Source organism: Schistocerca piceifrons, chromosome 2 (genome assembly GCF_021461385.2).
Source record: "Schistocerca piceifrons isolate TAMUIC-IGC-003096 chromosome 2, iqSchPice1.1, whole genome shotgun sequence".
In the NCBI taxonomy this organism is placed as follows: domain Eukaryota; kingdom Metazoa; phylum Arthropoda; class Insecta; order Orthoptera; family Acrididae; genus Schistocerca; species Schistocerca piceifrons.
Window position 1 is genome coordinate 1,042,945,225 of NC_060139.1, and position 21,560 is coordinate 1,042,966,784.

Consider the following 21,560-nt stretch of genomic DNA (forward strand, 5'->3'; position numbering starts at 1 on the left):
CTTTGGGCATGGATGTGTGTGATGTCCTTAGTTAGGTTTAAGTAGTTCTAAGTTCTAGGGGACTGATGACCACAGATGTTAAGTCTCATAGTGCTCAGAGCCATTTTTTTAAATGTGGAGGGAGCAGGGGGAGAGAAGGAGGTGGCATAGATAAGGGAAAATGAAATGGGCAAAGAGATGGGGAGGAGCAGATGGTATTACATGGGGAGGGGGGAGGAGGAGAGAGACCGAAGGGTAAGGAGCAGATGGATAGAGAGAAAGGAAGGCAGAGATGGACTAATTGGAGACTGGAATAAATACGTTCCCGGTGCAACGCCAGATGCTTAGCTAGTGATATAATACAATCGTGCCATATACTAGTACTGCGACGGCATCCCTTGCTGTATGTTCCTGAGCCAATCACTACCACTGCCGGCATGAAGGCCCCTCAACAACGAGGGGGCAGCGACCGAACTGATAACGGAGACGGATGGACTCCGCCGTAGCCATGTGTTCCAACTACTGCTATCGGTGACAGCGGGTCTTGGCAGCAGGCGGACGAATGGTCCCTCGCGGGAGGTCTCCACACACACACACACACACACACACACACACACACACACACACACACACACACACAAGTACACACCGCGCCGGCGCGGCGTGCGCCACAAATTGAGAGCTGCATCCGGCTGGCACGCCGCCCGGAGGCTATAAACCACAATACAGCCACTTAGCAGGTGTCACCGCCTCCTCTAAATACCGCGCCGCTCCCTCCCAGACAGCTGTTCTAATGGCCCGTAATACGCCGTGTATTTTATGCATACTACCGGAATAAACGGCCTAGGAAGGGCGTCTCCCTGCTGTAACTCTCGTTTTCTCTGTCGTCTCCCCTCCCCGCTCCATTTCATCACCCTCCCCTTCTCTATCTAGCTCGCGTACGAGTGGGTGTAGCTTTCGCATCTCAAGAAGACCGGTATAGCCGTCTTCGAAGCTGAAGATTTGAATCTCCTCGTGAAACGCCATCAAAACAGTAGGATTACTCTTCGATGCTGTGGTTTGTTGCTTCTTTAGCGGCTACTGCGAGCGCAAAAATTGCGAAAATGAAGCATTAAGCCTTTCTGAGACCGCCAGTAACACCCCATCCGCGATTACTTAAGGAATCGAACTTCCATTTAAAACCAGCCAGTTTTTTTGCCGATCTTGGTGTTTATGATGTCATCCCTCCTGAATTGTGTGTCGCGCGGTGATAAAATTTTACAGGCACATTCAGCGGCACATATGGATGCTGAAACTTTCTGGTAGATTAGTGGCGGACCAGGATTGGAACCTGCCTTTCGCTGGCAAGTGCTCTAGCTATCCGAGCGAGATTAACGGCCCGCCCTTACGTCCCTGAAGCTGCCAGTAGATCTATATTCCAGATCTGAGGGGGCGGGTTGGGAGTCTTGCTTGGATAGCTCAGTTGACGGAGCACTTGCTTGCGAAAGGAAAGGTAACATATTCAAGTCGCGGTTCGACGCAGTTTTAATTTGCAGGGGAATTTCAAATAAGCTTACTCTCCGCTGAAGAATGAATACAGAGGGGTTCAAAAAATGTAGACAGTCCTTGATAGTCAATATTAATTATAAAAATGACATACTGTTCAATTCTCGCACGGAGGAAGGCTATTTCAGGGGTTCAAAGTGACCCACATTAACAGCCAAACAACGTCGATGCCACTGAACTGTTGACCAAACTACGGCTGTCAGTGTTGCCGGTGTGATAGCCGAACAGGACGCCTCGATGGCTTCTCGCAGCTCGTTCAGTGTAACTGGGCTTCTGTTGATAAACTTCATTTCTAACCTATCCCATCCTCATCTAACCTAACCTAGCGCAACCCAACAGAACCCAACCCAACCTAACCTAACCTAACCTAACCTAACCTAACCCAACCTAGCCCAACCCAACCCAACCTGACCTAACCTTCCAAGATCCCCCCCCCCCCACCCTAGAAGTGGGTGTGACGTCTGGAGACAGCGGTGGGTAATCAACAGCTCCTCTTCGACCTACCCATCGTCCAGGTAGATTTTCATCTAGGCTCTGACATCTCAGGTAGTGAGACGGAGCGCCATCTTGCCACCTCTCGGATGGCGGATAAAATCGTATTTTACGGCATATGAAGATACTGTACACTTCACCCGTTACGGTATCTTCACAGAAGAATGGGCCAATCAAAACGCGTGATGTCAGGCCACACCTCACATTAACACCCGGCAGATTAACACGTTTGTCTACGTGAACGTGAAGATTTTCAGGAGCCCAGTACACGCAGCTGTGGCGGTTTACAGTACCGTTCAGATAATCATCCCTGAAAACTGCTCATCCTCGCAAAACATGCTTTCAAACCAATCGCAGTACTTCATCCTTCGGTCCTCGCCGTCTTCGTTCATAGAGCGCAGCTATCTTGGAATATAAACTGTCCACTTTGCTGTCTTCAGTTTTCGTTGTACGTTTTATCGGCTTACCCCGCTTTCACGTGCATTCTGCTTCACAGATTTTTCAAGTGACCTAATAAAATTTTGCAACAGAGCATCGCCGGAAGCTGGACTTCTTGATGTTTCTGGTAAGCCAGACTTTTCCTTATGCACATCCAGAACAGAACCGTCGGCTTCAGATTTATCCCGAATACAAGAAATTGTTGTACTTGTTGGAGGCTGAGTTCGGTACACAATATGCCATTGCCGTTGTATCTCCATAATGTTTTCGTACTTCCAGTAACACCTCATTGCTCAGACGACAATCTTAATTCATTCACTGCTGCACTGTCATCTGCTGGAAAACGCGCACCAAGATCTGTTGAGAAAATAATGGCTACGCTACCACGCAAAATTGCAACGATATGTCATTTTGTTCCAAAGATATTAACTACCAAAGAGTGCATAAATTTTGCTAGACCCCTCTGTATTTATTATGTGGCTCAATCTCAGAACTCTGTCGCGAATAGAGTAAAGAAGTAATAAATTAAAACATCATTCTTGACGTCGACTTAACTGACAGGTTGACAAGTGCGAGGTGCTGTAGCCTTGGCAGGCCGTAAAGTGGGAACTTGGAGGTAGCTGCTTCCGAAGGCGCTATCGTTTTTATGTATGCGAGTTTGCCTCCCTCTTGTATCGCCTGGCGACACACGCACATGGATGCCTGCCAACGATGTCCGTCGAACTGATTGGATGCTGCCCGCCCCGAATTCCTCTCTCCCGTGCCAACCTCTTCACCTCACAGTAGCAACGTACATCCCCAATTATTTGCTGGATGTATTCCAAAGGCTGCCTTCCTCTACAGTTTTTACCCTCTACAGCTCCCTCTAGGCCATGGAAGTTACTCCGTGATGTCTTAACACATGTCGCACTATGTTGTCCCTTCTTCTTGTCAGTGTTTTCCGCATATTCCTTTCCTCGCCGACTCTGCGGAGAATCTCCTCATTCCGTATCAGTCCACCTCATTTTCAACATCCTTCTGTACCAACACTTCTCAAATGCTTCGATTCTCTTCATTTCCAGTATTCCTACAGTCCATGTTTCACCACCATACAATGATGTGCTTCAATTGCACATTCTCAGAAATTTCTTTCTCAAATCAATGCCTATGTTTGATATTAGTAGACTTGTCTTGTCCAGGAATGCCCTGCTTTCCAGTGCTAGTCTGCTTTTTATGTCCTTCTTGCCCAGTACATCATGGGTTACCTTGCTGCGAAGGTAGCACAATTCCTCAACTTCCTCTGCTTCGTGATTACCAACCCTGATGTTAAGTTTCTTGTTACTCTCACTTCCGCTACTTCTCATTACTTCTGTCTTTACTCTCAATCCGTATTCTATACTCATTAGACAGTTCAATCCATTCAACACATTCTGCAATTCTTCTTCACTTTCGCTGAGGATAGCAATGTCATCAGCGAATCTTATCATAGACATCCTTTCATCTTGAATTTTTATTCCGCTTTGAACCTCTTACCCACATTTTTCTCATAATTTCGAACATGTTGCACCACTTGATATTGTCAAGCGCTTTTTTCCAGGTCGACAAATCCCCTGAATGTGTCTCGATTGTTCTTTAGTCTTCTTTCCCTTACCCATCACAAAGTCATAACAGCCTCTCTGGTGCCTTCACCTGTCCTAAAGCGATGAAGAGATCCTTCAGTGAAAAGAAATGACACCCCGAACATAGGGTTGTTGGGCTGTAAGGCAAATGACAGGCGGGTTCGTACGTCACCAGTGTCCGGGGCGTTTCCACACACGTCTTCGCTTGTCGTCGGGATTGGGTTGAGGATGAGTCGGGCTTTAAACGTATATACTGTGCTCATTTTGGACAGTTTTGAAATAGTCGACAGCTGTCTTTAAGTTTATTGGTTTTGCACTTAGATATAACCGGAGGACATCAGTGTCACAAAACTGATGGCACATCACTGACATACGACGGAAAGATTATAGAACTTAATAACGAAGCCTTGGAGAACGCTTGATGCTACCCGACTCTGCTTAGACCTTATTGCACCGGTGGCGCGAAGTCAGGTATGATCGAAACCACTTCAGTGCACTTCTAGAGAAATTTAGTCTGCTATATTTGACAAGTACAGCATAAGGGTCGACAGTGTCAAATGCTTTGTAATCTAAGAAGCATATGAAATCCGTCTCTTGTCCTTCCATATAGATATGAACGAGAGTTGTCCAGAAAGTAAGTTCCGATTGGTCGCGAAATGGAAACCACAGTGAAATGTTTTATTTGCAACAATTAGGTACACCTTCCACCTACTTCTCTACATAATCGCCGCTCCAACTTCGAGTTTTGTCGCAGTGTTGTATCCTCTCTCCAATATCCTCGTCATAGAAAGCAGCCGCCTGTGCTTTCGGCCAGTTACCTGCACAGGTCTGCAGCTCGCTGTCTGTGGAAAAAGTCTGTCTTCATAGGCAGCGGTTCTTGTGAGCAGAGATGAGACACAGGGGGAGCCAATTACGGACTGTATTGTGGATCATCAAACACTTCTCATCGGAAACATTGCTGGAGCGTCTTCATTGCCCCTGCAGTGTGCGGCCGAGAATTGGCTTGAAGAGGGGACTGCTCGACAGTTGTGTTATGTGGGCTGCACTCAAAACCGAAAAGAGCGACGCGATACGATCGACGGGCATACTAGAAACACTGCCCAACACATCTGTGCAAAGCTTCACCAGATTCGACATCAGTTGTAAACAACTCGCAAATACACAGTCTGTCAAAGGCACAAGTGCAATTATTTCTAGTCGTGACTGAGGCCACTGCACTGAACAACATTACATCAGTATTTCAACAATGGAAAATCCAGGATGGAATGTAACAATATTATGAAAGAGATCGTCGCTATTCAGCACATAGCAATGATGGCTATTCAGCACATAGCAGTGATGCTAAGTCACAGATAGGCACAACAAAAAGATTGTCTGAAAATGAGCGTGTGGTCCCAGTAGCCAGTATCTGCGGTCATGTGTGTGTGGGATGCGTTTGCGTGAGTGTGTGCGTGTATGTTCTATCTCCGACGAAGACCCTGTTGGCCGAAAACTCGTCTTCTGACAGTCTTTTTGTTGTGCCATCTGCGACACAGCATTTCCGCTATATGGTGAGTAGCAGCTATCCTTTTCATAGTACTACTACATCAGTATTTACTTCATTTGCAGACTAATAATTGTAGCTACTAGGAGTAGTGTGTTTTTAGGTTGGTTAGTACCTCCAAGTACGTGCGGCACAAACAAGCACTAATACCTATTTTTCCCTGGGGTGCAGATCTGGTATTGAAGTGTGGGCGCCAAACGGGATGTCTATATTGACAGGCGTAGTCCACTTCGCGCCGCGGTTACGACCGTGCAGAAAACATCAGGTAGGCAATTATGTGACACTTGAGTGTTAGACGCAGACAAAAAACAACTAACCCACTGAGGTGCGTACATGTCAAGGTACCAATTATCACAATATCTGTACTTGTACCCGTAACGCGCTGTATGTAAGTTTTACACTACTGGCCAGTAAAATTGCTACACCAAGTAGAAATGCAGATGACAAACGGGTATTCATTGGACAAATATATTATACTAGCACTGACATGTGATTACATTTTCACGCAGTTTGGGTGCATGGATCCTGAGAAATCAGTACCCAGAATAATCACCTCTGGCCGTAATAACGGCCTTGATAGGCCTGGGCATTGAGTCAAACAGAGCTTGGATGGCGTGTACAGGTACAGCTGCCCATGCAGCTTCAACACGATACCACAGTTCATCAAGAGTAGTGACTGGCGTATTGTGACGAGCCAGTTACTCGGCCACCATTGACCAGATGTTTTCAATTGGGGAGACATCTGGAAAATGTGCTGGCCAGGGCAGCAGTCGAACATTTTCTGTATCCAGAAAGGCCCGTAAAGGATCTGCAACATGCGGTCGTGCATTATCAAGCTGGAATGTAGGGTTTCGCAGGGATCGAATGAAGGGTAGAGCCACGGGTCGTAGCACATCTGAAACGTAACGTCCACTGTTCAAAGTGCCGTCAAATGCGAACAAGAGGTGATCGAGACGTGTAACCAATGGAACCTCATACCATCTCGCCGGGTGATACGGCAGTATGAAGATGACGAATACACGCTTCCAACGTGCGTTCACCGCGATGTCGCCAAACACGGATGCGACCATCTTGAAGCTGTAAACAGAACCTGGATTCATCCGAAAAAATGACGTTTTGCCATTCGTGCACCCAGGTTCGTCGTTGAGTACACTTACTGTGATGCAGAGTCAAGTGCAACCGCAGCCATGGTCTCTGAGCTGATAGTCCATGCTGCTGCAAACGTCGTCGAACTGTTCGTCCAGATGATTGTTGTCTTGCAAACGTCCCCATCTGTTGCCTCAGGGATCGAAACGTGGCTGCACGATCCGTTACAGCCATGCGGATAAGATGCCTGTCATCTCGACTGCTAGTGATACGAGGCCGTTGGGATCCAGCACGGCGTTCCGTATTACCCTCCTGAACCCATCGATTCCATATTCTGCTAACAGTCATTGGATCTCGACCAACGCGAGCAACAATGTCGCGATACGATGAACCGCAATCGCGATAGGCTACAATCCGACCTTTATCAAAGTCGGAAACGTGATGGTACGCATTTCTCCTCCTCACACGAGGCACCACAACAACGTTTTAGCAGGCTACGCCGGTGAACTGCTGTTTGTGTATGAGAAATCGGTTGGAAACTTTCCTCATGTCAGCACGTTGTAGGTGTTGCCACCGGCGCCAACCTTGTGTGAATGCTCTGAAAAGCTAATCATTTGCATATCAGAGCATCTTCTTCCTGTGAGTTAAATTTCGCGTCTGTAGCACGTAATCTTCATTGTGTAGCAATTTTAATGGCCAGTAGTGTATTGTCGCCTGGAGTGCAGATTTGAGATTGAAGTTTGGACGCAAAATGGGATATCTATATTGACAGGCGTAGTCCACTTCGCGCCGCTGTCATGACTGTGCAGAAAACATCAGGTAGGCAATTATGTGTCGCTTGTGTGTTAGATGCAGACAAAAAACAACTAACCCACTGTGATGTGCACATGTTGAGCTACCAATTATCACAATATCTGTACTTACGCTCCTAACGCGCTGTTATGTAAGATTTAATTTATTCTCGTGGCGTATTTCACTTTAAAAATATCGGACGCAGCAACTCGTCACCATAATCGTGATGGGATATTTACAGCAGCGTTGCCGTTGGTGAGTGTCACAGATCTGCTCGAACCGTGGCGCGGCGAGTGCGCTGGGTGGGCAGTAAGCCCTCGCTCGTGAGCGAGATCCTCAGTGCCGAGGGCGCTAATCCGCGTAGTAAACCTCCTCCATTACCAGCCAGTCGCGTGCGTAGCGGAAGGTTCTGAATGGCGGCGTGCCAGGCAGTGAGATAATACCCGCGGAGAAGTGGTGGGGGGCAGAGGGGGAGGGGGGGCGCCAGCGATCACACGAGGAGCGAGTTAAGTCGCGCCGCGGGCCGCAGGATTCCTTTCAGCGCTGGCGCCATCAATAACGGGCGACAGCACGCCATCTGTCAATAGCAGCACAGCGGCGGCCCGCGAGGGGTAAGGAACGCGCCGTCATTGTCGCTTGGCAACGCGCGGTGCGTTCGCTTCCCACGGCGTGCGTGTATGCGGGTTGGGATAATCCAGCTATTATACTGACTGACGGACAGTCTCGTGTTTACAGTCCTATTCAACGGGCACTGTCTGCATTTGAATTCAGATCCAGGTAAAACTGCAGCATACGTCCGAAACCGATTAAAAGAAATGTGCATAGTACATACAGGGGATAGGCACAATGATGTGAATACCTGTACTAACTTCGGAATAGTTTATTAATAAGGGGTTGGAATCTCATTCGCCCTTAATACAGCTGATTACATACGGGGGATAGGCACAATCATGTGAACACCTGCACTTACAGGGCTATTACAAATGATTGAAGCGATTTCATAAATTCACTGTAGCTCCATTCATTGACATATGGTCACGACACACTACAGATACGTAGAAAAACTCATAAAGTTTTGTTCGGCTGAAGCCGCACTTCAGGTTTCTGCTGCCAGAGCGCTCGAGAGCGCAGTAAGACAAAATGGCGACAGGAGCCGAGAAAGCGTATGTCGTGCTTGAAATGCACTCACATCAGTCAGTCATAACAGTGCAACGACACTTCAGGACGAAGTTCAACAAAGATCCACCAACTACTAACTCCATTCGGCGATGGTATGCGCAGTTTAAAGCTTCTGGATGCCTCTGTAAGGGGAAATCAACGGGTCTGCCTGCAGTGAGCGAAGAAACGGTTGAACGCGTGCGGGCAAGTTTCACGCGTAGCCGCGGAAGTCGACGAATAAAGCAAGCAGGGAGCTAAACGTACCACAGCCGACGGTTTGGAAAATCTTACGGAACAGGCTAAAGCAGAAGCATTTCTTAAACAGGCGATTGAAAAACCGATGGATCGGTCGTGGTGGAGATCATGATCAACAATTCATGTCATGGCCTCCACGCTCTCCCGACTTAACCCCATGCGATTTCTTTCTGTTGGGTTATGTGAAAGATTCAGTGTTTAAACCTCCTCTACCAAGAAACGCGCCAGAACTGCGAGCTCGCATCAACGATGCTTTCGAACTCATTGATGGGGACATGCTGCGCCGAGTGTGGGAGGAACTTGATTATCGGCTTGATGTCTGCCGAATCACTAAAGGGGCACATATCGAACATTTGTGAATGCCTAAAAAAACTTTTTGAGTTTTTTTATGTGTGTGCAAAGCATTGTGAAAATATCTCAAATAATAAAGTTATTGTAGAGCTGTGAAATCGCTTCAATCATTTGTAATAACCCTGTACTTGGGAATGGTTTATTAATGTGTTGCCCTTAATACAGCTGCGATTCCTCTTGGAATATTGACATACAATGATTTTATAGTCTCCAGTGAACTGAAGAAACTGCAAAAAAGGTCGGAATTTGAGGAGATGGGACTTGGATAAACTGAAAGAACCAGAGGTTGTAGAGAGCTTCAGGGAGAGCATAAGGGAACGATTGACAAGAATGGGGGAAGAAATACAGTAGAAGAAGAATGGGTAGCTTTGAGAGATGAAATAGTGAAGGTAGCAGGGGATCAAGTTGGTAAAAAGACGAGGGCTAATAGAAATCCTTGGGTAACAGAAGAGATATTGAATTTAATCGATGAAAGGAGAAAATATAAAGATGCAGTAAATGAAGCAGGCAAAAAGGAATACAAACGTCTCAAAAATGAGATCGACAGGAAGTGCAAAATGACTAAGCAGGAATGGCTAGAGGACAAATGTAAGGATGTCGAGGCGCATATCACTAGGGGTAAGATAGATACTGCCTACAGGAAAATTAAAGAGACTTTTGGAGAAAAAAGAACCACTTGCATGAATATCAAGAGCTCAGATGAAAGCCCAGTTCTAAGCAAAGAAGGGAAAGCAGAAAGGTGTCTCCAGTGGAATGTTATACCACTCTTCCATCAGAATCTCTTCTAACTAATGTAGTGACGAGGAATTCGGAAATCTGCTCCAGAGTCTACGCCCCAATACCGACCACAAGGGGTCGATAATGTTCAAGTCCGGGGACTGTGCTGGCAAGGGAAGCATGCAGTTCAGTTGCATGCCTCCTATACCAAGATTGTCCTGTCCTGACTGTCTGAATGGGTGCATTACCGTCGTGAAATGTGTCATCATTGTTGGGGAACAACACTTGTATCATGGGGCGCACCTGATCACCTAAGATGTCCACATAATCGTTGGCTGCAACACGGCTTTTGAGAGTAATGATGGGACCAGCAGAATGCCGTGGTATGGCTGCCCACACCGCCACACTTCCACCTCCATGCTTAACCGTTGGAATCAAGCAATCGGGATTGTGTAGGCTTCTTTAGGGGTTCTCCACTTGTAAGCCCAGCCCGATGTTGGAAATAACGAAAACGTTGACTCGTCGGACCATGTGACGTGTTTCCACTTATCAGCCATCCAGGATTTATGCTCCTGACACCATGTTTTAAGCTTCTTTGTGTTGGTTGTCGTCACTGATGGTTTCAGTATAGCAGCTCGGCCAAGAATATTCGTTTTATGAAGTTCTCGGCGGACAGTGTCGATAGATGAGGCGGTCTCTAAGATGGCTATTGAGCTCTGCAGCCGGCCGTTGTGGCCGAGCGGTTCTAGGCGCTTCAGTCTGGAACCGCGCGCCTCGGGCATCGATGTGTGTGATGTGCTTAGGTTAGTTAGGTTTAAGTAGTTCTAAGTTCTAGGGGACTGATGATCTCAGATGTTAAGTCCCATAGTGCTCAGAGCCATTTGAATCATTTTGAGCTCTGCAGTCACTTTAGCCGCCTTACTTTTGTGTTGTTTTGACACAATTCGTGTTAGTATACGACGATCTCAGTCATTTAGATCTGATTTGCGCCCACTATTACGTTTGCACGATGATGTCTTTCCATGTTTTATGTAGGCTGTCATGACTGTTGAAGCAGTTGCTCTTGAAACATTGAATGAGTTGGCTGTCTTGGGTACTGATGCTCCAGCTAATCGGCCCCCCACAATCTGCCCTCTTTGGAATTCTCTTAGGTCTTTCATTGCACGTCGACCTCGGCCTCTGAACGCAAATACGAAGTGTGCACTACTCGTAAACAACCTGCACTGATGATAGTCCGTACTGAACACGCACAGTCCAGCGCCACACATCGTGCCTTACTTGCGTTGTTGACCGTCGAACACAACCATCCTATTACTACCACTGTTCACATTATTTTGGCTATCCCCTGTATATGACACTTAAATGTAAACGGTACCGGGTGATTCAAAAGGAAAGAACAGATTTCATTCCATAGACGAATTATAAAACTTAGAAACACATTGCTCATACCACTGGCTAGAGGAAGATTTTTTTGTAGCGACATGGCGTAATAGTAGTAGTAGTAATAGTAGTAGTAAGGTATTCTGCCTCACGGCAGATATTGTCATGGGTTAAGCCTCTTCCACTTTTGTCTGTCCATAGCCAGTCTTTTCATTTCTGAATATTTTCCTCCTTTGATATTCTCCAGCATTTGATACCTTATTTTTCCTCTTCCCCTTTTTCCCTCCCCCATTCCTTCTATTCCGTCCTTCAATAAACAGTCCCTCCTCAAACAATGTCCAATCCAGTTCCGTTTTCTCTTTATGCTGACTTTCAGCATGTTTCTTTCTTCTCCAACTGTTCTTAATACTTCTTCATTCCTTACTCGGTCTTCCCATATCACATTTTCCATTCTTCTCCATATCCGCATCTCTAATGCCTCCAGTCTTCTTTCATCTTCCTTCCTCAATGTCCAGGTCTCCGCACCATACAGTGCAACGCTCCAGATGTAACATTTGGCAAGTCTTTACCTCAGATCTTTGTTTAGTGGTCCGCAAAGTAATTTCTGTTTCCTTTTGAATCCTTCTTTTGCCATTGCAATTCTTTTCCTAATTTTTGTTGAGGAATACATATCATCCATTATTACACTTCCCAAGTAATTGAAGTTATTCACTTGCTCTATTTACTCTCCCCGTATTTTCATACGGCATTTTCTCCCCTTTCCTCCAATTACCATGCTTTTCGTTTTCTTCTTGTTAATCTTCATTCCATATTCTTCTAATTTTGTGTTTAAATCATCTAACATTTATTCCATCTCTCTTGCACTCTGCCATCACAACCATGTCGTCTGCAAATCTTATACGCTCCACTCACCGACCACCTATACAAACTCCTCTCCTTCCATCAAAACTTTCACTAATAATTTCCTCCAGATATATATTGAACAGTGTTGGTGAGAAACAACAACCTCGTCTTACACCTTTTCCCAGTTCGGTTTCTTCACTCATCACACCTCCTATTCTTACTCTTGCTCTCTGCTTCAAATATAAATTTCTAATTAGCCGTCCATCGCTCCAGTCAACTCCATGTTTCCTTAGGATTTCCACCAGTTTGTCCCATCTGACACAGTCAAAAGCCTTATCAAAATCAATGAACACAACATACACCTTCCTTTTCTTCTCCAGGTACCTCTCCCCCATCACTCACTGTAGCCCAATGGCATCTCTAGTTCCCACTCCTCCCTTTGTGGCGACTACATCACGAAAGAAATCATTTTCTGTTGGAATTTGCTCGAAGTCAATCTATTGTTCAAGTGCAAAGTGCATTCCGCCGTCAGTTTAGCAAGAAACGCCTCTGCACACTCACATTTCTGACAAGCATACAAAATTCTTAGACGTTGAGTGCACATGCAAAGGGAAGAGCACTGGTCAGCCACGCACGTCTGATGAAAATGCGGAGCGTATCCGAGATGCGTTCACATGGAGCCCTCGGAAGTCCACAAGACGGACAGGCCAGGAACTTCAACTTCCTCAAACAACGGTGCGGCGTGTTCTGAAACGACGCCTGCATCTGAAGCCTTACTAATTGCACTTACTGCAGTAATTGCGTCCCGGCGACCATAACAGAAGGTTCGAATTTGGTATTTGAACTGTCCAGGAAATGGCAGAGGACATTTATTTCCCGAACTATTCATCTTTTCGGACGAATCGACGTTTCATCTATCGGGGAAAGTAAACCGCCATAATTTAAGGACGACGAACATGAAAGAGACTCACCAAAACTGAATGCGTCACGTGCCGTTTCTGTTCACAAAGTTTATGCACCTTTCTTTTTTGCAGAGGAAACTGTGACAGGAATGTCATGCCTGGACACGCTGCGAAATTACTTATTTTCTCAGCTACACGAAGATTCTAATGATTTCATTTTTATGGATGACAGCGCCCTGCCTCACCATCATGTTGACGTGTGCCATTACCTTAACAACACCATCCCACTACGTTTGATTGGAAAAAGTGGACATCAAGATCTTGTTCATTGATTTTCGCCACTGAGGTCACCAGATCCACATCCCAGGATTTTTTTCTGTGGGGCTACATAAAAGAGAGTCTTTGTCCCACCTAAGGCAGCCGCTTTTCAAGAGCTGAGAAATCGAACGGTTGAAACTGACGATTCAATAAACAGGGACCTGTTGATTCCACATTCCTGACCGATACCACATACATTTAGTAAATAACTTCTTTAGATATTCACTCAGAATGCTCGGGTCATATCTGGCGAACTTTATTGGTACACTTACAGACCCCAGTTTTCATTTGTGTAGCCTCCTTCCGTGCCTTCTTTCGTAATTAATTTCTCTGCCCTTTCACCCTCCTAGTTCTCCCCCATCTCCTCCCACTTCATTTCTTTGTACTCTGTCCTTTCTCCTGTTAGCAGGTCTTTTAAAATGCTTCTCCCGCTCTACCAAATTCATAATCGCCAGGTTTGCTTTTTCCTTTCCTTCTTTCCTCAGTCTTGCAACAACTATCCACTCTGCCGCCACTTTTGTGACCCCCATGTAGCGATCGACTTCCTCGCGTTTATCCTCCCAGATTTCACATTCCTGTAGCAGATGTTCTTTTTTACTTCTGTAGTCTAACATACAAGGCTCTATCATGTTTTACTTTTGAATGCATTACGGGAACAGCAGTGATCAATGTCTTATAAATAATTACTATTAAAAACAGTCTTGATCACGATTTATTTAACAAGGTGACCGGTTTCGACCACTAGTGATTCTCCAACAGAAAGAGGTTCCTACTCAATGGTCTGAAGATGACCACAGTAGTGGTCGAAACCGGTCACCTTGTTAAATAAATCGTGATCAAGACTGTTTTTAATAGTAATTATCTGTCATGTTTGTCCCTTGCCCCAACGAATTATTATAAGACATCTTTTTTAGCTTTACTTTTTCTTCAGTGCTTTGAGTCCACCATTGTGGGGGGCTGCTTTCCTTCTTAGCTGACCCAGTGCTTCAAATACTACTTCATGTGTGCATTTTCTAATTCCTTGGTACGTATGCTCCACCGTTCCTTCTTCTAAATGTCTCTGTTTGACAACCATAATTTATAAAGAAATTGTACAGAGTCTTCTTTTAAGCTATCTGTTTTATTTCATAGTATCCATTGTCCTCGTGGGAATATCTAACCTCTTTAATTCGTTATTGGCCCTTGGATGTCACTATCATCTTTGCACCTAACAGGAAGTGATCTGAGCCACATTCTGCAGACTCTCTACCATCCTTAGTTCTTATGTTGGAATTTTTGTTTTGAATAATATAGACTATTATTGACCTAACATTTCTGAAAGAACTCTCCCATTTGTATTTGTGGATCTGCTTGTGACGAAAGAAACTATTTAAAATCTCCACGGAAACTGTCTCACACATATCCACTAACTTTTCCCCATTGTCATTTAATGTCATCTCCATGTCTTCCCACTAAACCACTGTCGGTGGCCATCCTCAACTTTTCCATTAAAATTATTGCTTTGCGGGAGCTCTAACACACTTGTTAATTTTCCATGAAACTCATCTTTGACTTTGCTGTCAGTGCTGTTTGTGCTGCATAAGCTCATATAACTTCATGGCCATATTTTGAGATATCTACGGTAATTGCTCCGATGGTTAAGTCGACAATCGACTGTGCCCGAAGCGTCTTTCGCTCCAAGTTCAGAAATTTATGGGAGTGCCATGTTATCTGGCCGATTATTCAGGTCAGCGACAGTGAAATAAATGACTCCAGATTTGCTGAAGCTCTTAATGACTCGAGCGGACAATTCATCGTTCCATTGCCCAGCAGCTCAGAAAAAAATAAATAAATAAATAAATAAATAAAAGGCAGGTTGTTCAACAAGTTATCGCATCTCCTTAACAGAATTATGTGAAATTAACATGTAAGTGTTGTGTAAACGATATAATACCCTGGCCCTTCTTAAAAGGGGTATGAATGACCCGTCAAAAGTTCGTGTGATTTTTTCATTGTCTTTGCCCTCTCTACATGTTCAAGATGGGCTGTTGGTCAGCACTTATAGTTTCTTCCATTTGCTCACATGTAGCAAAGGCACATTCAGCAACCGCAAATTGCCGTTGCAACCACACATTTTTTGCACAATAGCCACAAGATATTAGGAAAATGTTTTACGAAACAACGCCAGTTCACCAAAACAATAATGCAGACGTGCTGACCAAAATCGAAAACTATAGATACAAGGTACATTTAAGACTTATCGCTCATTGTTTATGCAGGATGCGGCAGAAACAATGACCTGCTTTACGTTGCGTGGCATTGTTGAACGAGGCCATTAGCTGACAAAAGTGGTGTCCGCGAATCTTCGGCAAGCTCTGCTGTCCGAGTTTTTCCGTGTCTGCATTTCTCCTGCGTTCGTAGTAAGTACCCTCTCCCACGCATTTCAAGCTATACACACTTCGTGGTGTAATGAATACATCAAAATGACAATAAAATGTTAAATAAAGTTCTGAAATAGTTTTTTAACCGAATTATGATGCATAATGTCATTTGTGGTAGGCATTACATCATGGGGCAGTTCAGGATTTTGGCGTGTTGTGTTTGCCTTCATACCGACTGATGTTGCTTTGTACATCCCCTCCGCACTGCTCTGGGGGTTCCTGAACCAATGTAGGTACAGCGCCGGCTTCGGAGACAGAAAGGCCAACCATTCCACCTGCAGAAAGTACAGGAGCTGACGCCTGTAGACTACACTAGACGTCGGAATTTCTGTCAGCGGTTACTCGAACGCCATACTGCAGATCCAATGTTCGGTCGCAGAGTACTTTTTACGGACGAGAGCCTGTTTACCCGTGCGGGTATCGTGAACGCTCCTAACATGCCCATGTGAGTGTATGAGAATCCTCGCATAACTACAGCACGAGGACATCAACATCAATTTACAGTGAACATTTGGGGTGGTACAGTGGACAAACAGTTACTCGGACCGCATGTTATTCCACAGCGCCTGACTGGCAAGAATCGACAGTTTTTGGATCACGAATTGGGAGGTCTGCTTAATGAAGCCCCACTCGCTACAGTAAACAACTTAATCTCTAGGCACGACGGTTCCCCAGCACATTTCAGTCGGGAGGCAAGAGATTGTCTCACTGTTGCATATCCCAATATGTGGATAGGACGTGTAGGACCAGTTGCTTGGCCCACCGGATCTTAACCCCAGGACACTTTTGGGGCCGTCTCAAGAAGCTCGTGTATCACAACTACAGCACGAATTGAAAACGGCTGAGCAACTGTGCTCAGAGAGCGGTAAGACTTCGCGCGCACGTCACTATCTTCATCTACATGGACATCATTTTTCATCATGTTCTGGGGTAGAAGTAGATCACGTGGATGGTATGAATTTGGAGTCCCTTCGTGTCGTCACTTTTTGAGAAGAATTAATTTTGATTGTTTGTGTTTCACCTGTGACCCCCTACTCTACTGCACAATTCTGAAATAAAACAGTTTCGGACAAACCGTTATTTAACAATTTACGCTTATTTTTATTTATACGTTACACCCACGAAGTGTGTACAGTTACTTTCGATTCATCCTGTATAAAAATTTTTTTAATGTGGGTTGCTGCAGTAAATATTTTACTCGTGAAGTACGACTTGGACCCCTGTACACAGAAGGCGACTGTGATCTGTATATTGCTCTTCTACCTGTTGGCTGTTGCCCTGCTTCCTCCTCTAATATACGGGGCGATTCACGAAGATATTCAAATATTTTAGTATGTTACTCTACAAGTAAAACTAAAGAAAAAGTTGATATAAACATTGGTCCGCAAAATAAATAAAAAATTTTGCCTGAAATTTAGCAACTTCGCTAATATGAAGCCATCGCGAAACTGTACGAGGTTAAAGTAAAGCACGATTTCCATTTATTTTGTTGTTATTGATCTGGTGAATCTAATAAAACATGTTTCAGACTTTATCTGCAGTAGCTTTCCAGAACATCCAGAGAAGCATAGACGTAATTTCGTAAAATAAATTTACTGACTACTTGGCCCAATTTGTTTTTTAAATTCTAGACAATTGCGCAAGGTTTTCAACAGAAGTTGTAGAGAATTTAATTTTGAAAAAATGATGGTAATAACGTTAACTGAAACTGTATAAATGTGTCAGATAATCCGTTTTGATTAATACCATAGCACACGTGAATTCATGTTAAACCGGAAAAAACAGAGCTCAGTGTTTAGGAAGTTGTACAGTGTACATACAGTTTCGCAATACATTCTCAATAAATGTTAGGAAACGACTGTAACAACTCACTAATGGTTGCCAACAATGACGTAAAGGCTTCTACATTCTTAATGGAAAGTAAACAAATTTACTTGTATACTTTGCTTCTCTGGATGTTGTGGAAAACTACTGCGGATACACGTCTGGGACATGTTTTATTAGATTCAGCAGACCAATAACAATAACGTAAATGGAAATCGGCTTTACTTAAACCTCGTACAGTTTTGCGATGGTTTCATATTAGCGAAGTTGCTAAATTTCAGGCAAAATCTTTTACTAGCCGTAACTCCGTAACCAAACATTTGCGGACCTATGTCTATATGAATTTTTGCATTAGTTTTACTTGTAGAACAACATATTAAAATATTTGCAACGGACCTAAACTCTCGATTTCTCGTAAATGACTGCTGACTTGATTATTTCACCGACACGGAAACGTGGAGTCATAAGCTCGGCCACAGTGTTGTACTAATTACTTTAAAATATTCCCCGATTTGTATCCCAAAGTTCGTCGACGTACATTTCTGTCGAGTTTGCAGAACTACACAATCTGAATGTCAATAACCAATCTACACGAACAAGAAAGAATTAAATACTTCCTTTTTGGCTACTAGGCTCACTTGCTAGTGAGACAGATTTGCTGTGAAATCGGACTGATACAGCAGCATATATGTATGTATAGGTTTCCTAAACGGAATTGTATACTTCTAACAATAAATGCCGCTTGCATTTAGTGTTCCAGCTCATGTGCAAATGAGTTATTTCACTACATTCGCGCCATTTCGGTTAGAAATGCAATGTCGTTGACAGGCTAACGCGTGTGGAATGCTGCACATTTCAACATGTATGGCTGCCTCGTACATAAGTGGTTGCGGCAGAAAATTATGGGAGATTCTTGAAATGTAGAAGAAACTGCGAAAAATTCCGAGTGTAGAATAGCGCAGGTCCGGCCCGTAGCATCACGTTCCGCCATTCCCCAACAGATGTCGCAGCACGCAGCGGCAGCTACGGGAAGCTTTATCTGTTGGCAAGGCGATATAGCCTCGTCCTCCGGTTAGCCGTGATCGTCTAGTGGTTAGGACATTGCGTTGTGGCCGCAATAACCCAGGTTCGAATCCTGGTCACGGCAGTGGTAAAACACTGTCACGGTGGAGGACATTTTTAATATTCTGCTGCGAATAGTCCTCCCGCGGAAATGCTGTGTTCTCTCACGATCTCGAACTCGACGTATTACACGTAATCTATATACAAGACGTCGATGCGTTTGACTTGTTGCAGTCCCTATAATCGTTTATCTTTTTACGTACAACAAATATATCGTGCAGAACCCCAAATAGAGAAATATCTAGGTGAATTTCGGAATAGCTGATAATGCAGCTAACAAATCTGGAATCTAAAATCTATTCTGTGAATGAGACAGCTGAGAAATAGATATACAACAGTTACATTTGTAGATTCCAAGGCAGTGTATGATTCCAGTGGCAGAAAATCCCTCATAAATAATATGAAAAAAGTTCGCTTTAGATCCAAAACATTAGATTAACTATTTGTTAATGTGTCTTAGACAAAGTCAGCTTCTCTGGAAAATTCTCTGAAAACTTTGCCATAATATAGGGAGATGAATTGTTACCTTCGGTTACCCAGCTGCGTCCTGAAAGACCTAGAGAGAGAAGAAATTCCACAAGAAAGGCATCGAAGTGGAATACAAAAAAAGATAACATCTATGTGGACTTTCGCAAATGACATTGTCTTGATAACAGACACGCCAGAAAGTGCCAAAATCCAGAAAGGAAACCTAAATGTGCAAGCGGGAAAAATTAGTTCACAAATTTTTCCCAAAGACGTTAACATTTGTCCACAGAGATTACTCGTAAACGAAGACAAAATCCAGAAAGCAATCTCTTACAGATATTTAGGTGAGTGGCTAAGCATAAATAACAATGACAAGTAGAGTCTTGGGATAAGAACAAATAAGATGAACATTGCGTTTCAGAACACCAGAACTGTACACTAGATGAAAGCTTTATCGCGGGAGACCAAAAATAAAGATGAGACTTGAGGCTCTGTATAGCGTCGAAACACTAAAACTAGTTCGGAAAGATGGCATGAACAAAATTATGAGAATAGCCCCAAGGATACCACAAACAGACAGAAAACGCCACGACCTAACAGAGAAATCTATGAAGATGTAGTGAACATAACAGACACAAAGCGCAAAAGAAGAATATCGTTCTTCGGCGTTGGCTTGGCTACAATGGATGATGATAGACTCACGAATCGAATTAGCTGAAAGGACAACCAGAGTGATTTACACAGACAAAAAGAAAAAAAAATGGTTCAAATGGCTCTGAGCACTATGGGACATCTGAGGTCATTAGTGTAGTGTTGGCTGAAGAGCCAACACCGTGTTACTAGAGGAGGCCGAAATGCACGCGTTTTAGCTCACGCAGGCTGGCGTGAGGAGGAAAGAACTACACTGACGTGAGGTCTGCAACATGACAAGGAATTAGAATTCAGAAAGCGGACGTAATTAGTTTCATACTTTACTTTAATCCATTAATGACGAACGTCGCTCTTGACGGTACATGAGTCACAATATTATCTGTTCAAAAGACATAGTAACTGAATATGGCGCCTTGCTAGGTCGTAGCAAATGACGTAGCTGAAGGCTATGCTAAACTGTCGTCTCGGCAAATGAGAGCGTATGTGGACAGTGAACCATCGCTAGCAAAGTCGGCTGTACAACTGGGGCGAGTGCTAGGGAGTCTCTCTAGACCTGCCGTGTGGCGACGCTCGGTCTGCAATCACTAATAGTGGCGACACGCGGGTTCGACGTATACTAACGGACCGCGGCCGATTTAAAGGCTACCACCCAGCAAGTGTGGTGTCTGGCGGTGACACCACAATTAGTCCCCTAGAACTTAGAACTAGTTACACCTAACTAACCTAAGGACATCACACACATCCATGCCCGAGGCAGGATTCGAACCTGCGACCGTAGCGGTCGCACGGTCCCAGACTGTAGCGCCTAGAACCGCTAGACCACACCGGCCGACTTACACAGATAAAAAATGACATCAAAAAAGCAAACAACATAATGGGCAGACCTAACTGGAACTTATTTAGTACCAAAAATTCAGAAAGCGGTTTTCTGTGACGAACAAGAGAGAAAAAGTAAACGACCACATAACATCTAATAGCTGCGGAAGCTGACATCAGAACGTTTGAAAGGGATGTGGGCGAATAGGAAGAAGAATTCATGCAGCAGGAACTGAAATATTGATTTAACTTGTTATGCAAAAGGACTTTCCAATAAATATATAAAGTAACATTTCAGCAGATAAAATAGGTCGGCTAGTTTCTGTAAATAAAACACAAGATAGGTAAATTTAACTTTTTTTTTTTTACTTCGCAATTAACAAACCTTTTGAGTTGTGGCAACGCTTCGGCCCGTAAAAGAACAACTTATCAGCAGCATAACCTGCGCTGCTGTAAAAAGAAAATTAAAAATGCATTTTGCCTACTTTGCCATTTTACGATTTCTTTTGGTTCAACAAACATTACTCTCAGTAGTAGCATTGGTTTACGCTAAACACCAACAAATAACGAATCACTTGTTATAACTGACTAAAATTGGCCACTAACGCAAACAGATGCACTATCGCGGTACGTGAAATTTTTACTCAATCTCTCAAATACCCATGTTGACGCACAAACAGGCAGACCGCTCGCATCGCACACCGTAGCTAGCAGAAACCTTGGCTTCGTCCATTAACGACTTGGTGTGCCATCACAGAAAGAAGTGAGGTTCGCTTAGCTGTTAATTGAACTGGAATGAACACACAAAGATGGTAGCGAACAGACAGCTGTAAGCATGTTACATCCCTTAAACCCTTATGTC

The 21,560-nt window shown here is 44.2% G+C and overlaps 1 protein-coding gene and 1 non-coding gene across 2 annotated transcripts in view; one reads left to right on the top strand and one right to left on the bottom strand.

Moving 5' to 3' along the window:
- The window catches only part of LOC124776418 (solute carrier organic anion transporter family member 4A1), a 552,725-nt gene that overhangs the window by 231,409 nt on the left and 299,756 nt on the right, over positions 1 to 21,560 (bottom strand). The window lies entirely within an intron of this gene.
- Trnah-gug lies at positions 18,717 to 18,788 on the top strand. Its single transcript has one exon. It is a non-coding gene; the product is annotated as a tRNA-His (tRNA).